Source organism: Charadrius vociferus, unplaced genomic scaffold, assembly GCF_000708025.1.
Source record: "Charadrius vociferus isolate BGI_N301 unplaced genomic scaffold, ASM70802v2 scaffold69, whole genome shotgun sequence".
Lineage (NCBI taxonomy): Eukaryota > Metazoa > Chordata > Aves > Charadriiformes > Charadriidae > Charadrius > Charadrius vociferus.
This window is the reverse complement of record NW_009649937.1, coordinates 641515-647248: the sequence shown is the minus strand read 5'-3', so window position 1 is coordinate 647248 and position 5734 is coordinate 641515.

The following is a 5734-nucleotide window of genomic DNA, read 5'->3' as shown; positions in this document are numbered from 1 at the left end:
CCCATCCCTGGAGGTGTTCAGGGCCAGGCTGGACGTGGCCTTGGGCAACCTGGTCTAGTGGGAGGTTTCCCTGCCTATGGCAGGGGGGTTGGAAGTCAATGATCTTCAACGTCCCTTCCAACCTAAACCATTCTATGATTCTATGATTCTATGTTCCTGAAAGTCACTGCTGTTCATATTTTCTTGGGAGATTTGCCCCTATTTTTCATTTAGAAGAGCTGAAAATTGCCTGTGAAACTAAAAATTAAAAAACAAACAAACAACTAAACAAACAAAAAAACAACTGACACCCCAACCCAACAACAACAAAAAAAAACCCAAACCCAGAAACAAAGCAATAGAAAGAGGTAATACTCGACTTGGGTGACTCTGAGCAAGACTTGGATATTTGCAAACGCGAAGATGCAAATTGGTCTTTTTTGAAATGTTCTTGTTTCATTTGTTCCACTCAGGACATGTTACTAGGATGGGAAGAGGAGAAGGACAGGGTGGGGGAAGAAAGAAAGGGGAACAGTATTTGGTGGTATAAATATGTGGGGCAGCAATGCCAACCACGAAAAGGGGCCTCTCATAATGGAAAAATTAGACGACTTCCAGTTTGTTTAAAACAAAAATGCCTTCAGCTCCAAAGATGACAACCTCGCCCCAGCCCAGCATCTGCCCTGGGAGGGGAGCGGGTGGGAGGAGACCGTCCCGAGGTGTCGGTAGACCCACAGCGACTCTCCGTGGATGTCTGAAGCTACTACAAATGAGGCTCTGCCTGATTCTGAAGGAGGAGGAATATAGAGGGCAGTTCCAGCCCGCGAGGGAATAGAGAGACTGGGCTGGAGACGCCTCTGCTGCTCCCGGCCGCTCCTCCCCACACACCCCCGAGCACCCAAAGCCTGGGAGCTCACCCTTCAGCCGGGGATGCAGGAGCCTTCCTGATACGAGCGACTCCACAAAGTCCTTTCCTTGACATTTCAGAGGCTTTTTGAAGGAAATTTTGATGACCTCGTTTTCCAGGTAGGCAGAGCTTTCCTCTCCTTGTACAGCGGTCGTGCGGCTATTTACTGACGGTTCTCCAGCTAGGAATAAAAGAGCCAGCCTCCGAAATCCCTGCCTGTGCCCCTGTGGGCTGCACAGCCTTTTCTGCTCTCCAGTAAGCTGCTCATTTCAGGCACATCGTGTTTAGACAGTACCTGCTATAAAAGAATATATATTTTTCTATTGCTTTCAGCTTTTGGCTAGTTTGGGCATTTTTCCAAGAGGTTTTTCCAGGTGCAGGTAGTGTGAGCCACATCTCATCTGCCAGGGACAGAGGTCTAGAAAATCCCTCTGGGGGGACCTGTTGAACCAAAATTTTGCCTGAGGCAATGGAATTGAGTTCACCAGCTACACCGAAGGCATGGCAGCAGTAGCAGCACGGTATCCGCTGCTGCTGTGCAGCAGAGCGACTGTTCTGCTGCATGATTCCTCTATGATTTTGGGAATTTCAGAAGCTATGGCTTAGACTAACCTGTGATTCATCTCTCCTTGTTATGCTGAGTTTCATCAGCACAAGCTCCTCTATTTTGGGGGCTAACAGCAGGTTCAGAAATGCCTGTGAGCTCGTTGCGCAATGCCTCCTGGGGTTAGCTATTTTTTTTGGTGGCAAGGGTCTCCATGAGTGCTGTAAATGGAGGTTTCTGGCTGTCAGCGCCAAAGCTCCAGGAGGCTGCAGCATCCCCCTGGGGCGCAGGCATGGGCCTGCGGCCAGAGCACCCGGTGGGGGCTGCTCCCCCCAGCCTTCCCCTGGCTGAAGTCCCGGGATAGTTGCAGTAAGGGAGCAGGAGAAGAGCTGGGCTCCCTGGCAGCTGTCGGGAAACCTTCCCCGTGGGTGGTGTGCACTGGGACTAAAACTACAGGGCACGTTTGGGTGGTGGCTGCAAAAAACACTGACATTCCCTACGCATGCACTGTGCAAATCATGGGCACTCAAACGAGGAAGAGGGGGTGTGTTTATAAGAGCTTTTGTTCCAAATGGGACACTTTTTTTTTTTTTCCCCTGGTTTTATTTTATTTGGCAAACGTTTGAGTGGTGTAAAATGCTGCCTGCACAAGTGGATGGCGCCACCGGCACTGCCTGCTGGGCATGGCTGTGAGAAAAGCTGGGAGTGTGTCTGTGTCAGAGCAGCAGTGTGGTTTCAAACTTTATTCTGCATATTATATAGCTAGCATAATTCTCCTTTCTTGAGAGTAACGCATTTTTGTGGCCTTAAATAAGCTCCTTGCAGGCAGAGTTATCTTAGAGAGTGGACCACCTGAATATTTGTAAATTTGGAAACAATTTGCTCAACTATAATAGGTGTTGTGGTATTGAAGTGGAAATACACGGTGCACCAGGAGGAACTTCAGAAATATCAATATGTGGGATATGACAGACCATGGCTCTGCCTGGCCAGGCACATGGGGTGGCCTTTTTAGTGTGTTAAAATCTGATTTATCTGATAATCATATGTGAGACTGCCAGTAAGCCAACTGTAATTTGTACATTTGAAAGAGTATTGCAAGTCATTTGGTTCAGTTGCTCAGGGTGGGAAGAGGTACCCACAAGCAGAGAACTCAGGTCCTCCTGCAAGACCACCATTTTTGCAGGTGTCAGTGTAGGTAACTCCATATACTTTTGCAATTATGTGGATAACAGCCAGGCCACCTGGGATCTGAGTGTGGGAGCAGCAGAGAAGACCATGCATTTTTCTGCTGAGCACCTGAGGCATTAGATAGGAGCATAGACCCTAATTCAGGGAGGATAGTGCAAAGCAGTGCCCTCAAAATCTGTTCAGAGGACCCAAAACCCCTGCTTGAGATTTTCTGTTCTTTCTTTCTTTGTGTGCATGTCATGGGGAAGGAGACGCATGACTCAACAATATAAATATTGAGAGAAAGACATTTCAGGAGAAATCCTTGTAACGCCTTGTTCCTGCAATACCATGGTCCTGCTCTTGCAGAGAGAGAGAGGTCAAGGAAGAAGAGGATGGGCAGACTCAAGTATTCAAATGGAACGAGTCGGCTCCCAATTTGCTCTTTCCATTAGTTTTCTGGGCCATCAGTGTTAAAACATTGTCATCAACACCCAGAAAAATGGGTTTGTCGGAAATATACCCTTTTGCTGGTGAAATCTAATATTTCTATTTGAGTGTTTTGCAGCAGAAGGTGGAGCTTTAAGGAAAATATCAAATGTTACGAGATTTGTGAGAGAATCACAACAGCTGATAGTGCTCTGAGGATGACAAAATAGGCACCGCCACCCACCCCAGCCTTAGAGACCCCCTAGGTGGGGAGAGGGGCCTCCCCTCTATGTGTCCATCCACTGTTAATGACCAGGTGGGATGCTGGTATAGCAGACTAACGTAGTTTGAGACACAGAGTTCCTGTCTGAGGGAGACAGAGTGCCTGTGACAGAGTGAAATAAAGGAGACTGTGTGCAACAGAACCACAAAGAAGTGAAGTGTGTCTAGTGTTTTCAGCTGTCACTTTTCTGCCTTGCTTTTCTGCATGTGTAAAGGCCAAGGCCATGGTTCTTCGTTGATCTAGCCCAAAGCCCCAAGGGCTGCGGGCAGGGGCAGTCCTGTGCCAGAGCTGGCCCTGGTTGCCCATGCAGTTTAGCTGCTCCTTGAAGCTCTGCCTGGAGAGCAGCTCGTCTGCACACATGCGCACATGGCAGAATGGAGGGAGGGAGGTGGTTATACTCTGGACGCCATGACCTGTGAGTCAGACACTTGGCCAAAACTTCCAGTATTCCCAGACTCTTCAAAAGCTGATGTCTCCAGCTTCCTCAGCTGTCATGAAAGGCTGTCTCTAAAATGGTGCTGTCTGAAGGCACAAAGCTGTTGTGTCCTACAAGAGATCAGGATCTCCTGCAGCTCTGTGGAGGGCAAACAAGACAAGGGAAGCCTGTAATAAGGCTAGAGGGAGGAAGTCTTGATATTAACTAAAATACCCCTCTAGCATTAAAGTAAGTATTTTATCCTTACGATACCTCTTCTGTTCTCTGCAGCACAATGAAAGTTGAGCCACACTTACCTATGCAGGAACTTCATGAGGCTGCTGTCAGGTCTCTTTGCAAACAGCTGTGCAGCCTCTCAGAGCTGGGGGTGGGGAAAAAGGACCCATGAACTACTTGGGATATTTGAATGCTGAGCTGGAGGCATGTGAGAGGCCCTCAATGTCAGAGGGCTTTGCTGAGCTATGTCTGTGAAGCACCTCAAGTTGGTATTCCTGGAGCTTTTGGATCTCTCTATCTCTTGTCCCCTTCTGCCAGGAGATCTCCAACAAGCATGAGGGTTTCTCCTTCCCCTATCTAAAATCTGGCCTGATCAATGGCTCTTGCAGGCTTGTTAGCATATGCACAAGCCTTAGTAAGGAGAAAATTTGTCACTGTTGTAAGGATATTGGCAGCATGGATAGGAACCAGCCTTTCCAGCATAAACCAGTTTGCAGAACCCTGTCATATGCTGCAGCTTGCTATGTAAGCTGGAACTGGATGTGTCCCAGCAGGGAATTGCTGGTCACTACATGGAGATAGATCTCTAGAGAGATGCATGGGAGCTGAGCTGTCTGTATTCCTCAGGGAATGTCATTTCTCATGCAACTAAGGCAGCAGCTCAGCTGCATTACTGAATTGCCCTCCCCCTGCACTGCCAATGCAACTGAATGCACTGTCAGTGTCCATTCAATCCTTGGATTCTTCCAAGAGCTACCCAAAAAAGCCATTTAAGGAAGAAGCTTTCTTTCTGGACTGGACTCAGGCCGTCTTTTCCTAACAAAGATCACACATGCCCCTTTTTATTTTGTGTTGCGTGGACCACCAAGCAGAAAAGTGTCTATGCTACTGCTGGGTCTCTGTGCCGTCAAGGGGCCATGCTGGTTAGTGCAATTGTCCTCTAGACATAAAGGCAAGCATTGCCTCTTCCTCCATATTCTTTGCTGTTGGTAAGTGTCACTTGGGTTTGTCAGTGAATATCCTTTCAAAGCCTGAGTTCCTCTGAGCACTTATATTCCCAAGAACTTTTCAGCCTAGATCTCCAACTCTTCTGCTGCTTAAGTTATCATAACCTTACACAAGATATACACTCATGTGCAGCTGGACCTCGGAAGCTCAGTGATGGGTTGAATGCTAAAGATGTGCATTGCTTCAAGTGCTTGTTTATTCATCCCTTCACTCCATGGGTTGTGCCACCTACAAAGCAGCGCTGTTAAGCAGGGGATTTTGTACCTTTTTGGTATATGTAGGCATCACCACACCCACATGGCGAGCTGGAGGTGGAAAGGACCTGCTGCACACCTTCATTAGTGATCTGTCTAAGCAGGCGAAGAAATTAGCATGGATGCTTATATTTGCATGGATCTGGGGCGATGGAATCAATGTGGTCATGAAGCAGACAGACACACACCTGGAGACAACCCATGAAATCAGAAGATCCTGACGCACTGTCAATAGCTGCACCACCTGATCCCTCCCTTCAGACTGACAGAGAAGCTAAAGCACTTTTAAATAATTCACCCATACTCCAACAAAGGAAATGTTTGAATTGCTTAGCTTTCAAGTCAATATAAAAATCTACTTTAGCAGCCCAGTGATGCATCAAGGTGATGGAGAGGTTGTGTTTTTCACACACAGGGTTTACAAGGATCATTGGCTGGCTTTGTATCTTCCCAGCACAGGTAGGAGGTTGTGTATTGTGCTTAACGTGTAACTTGTGTTTTTTCACAG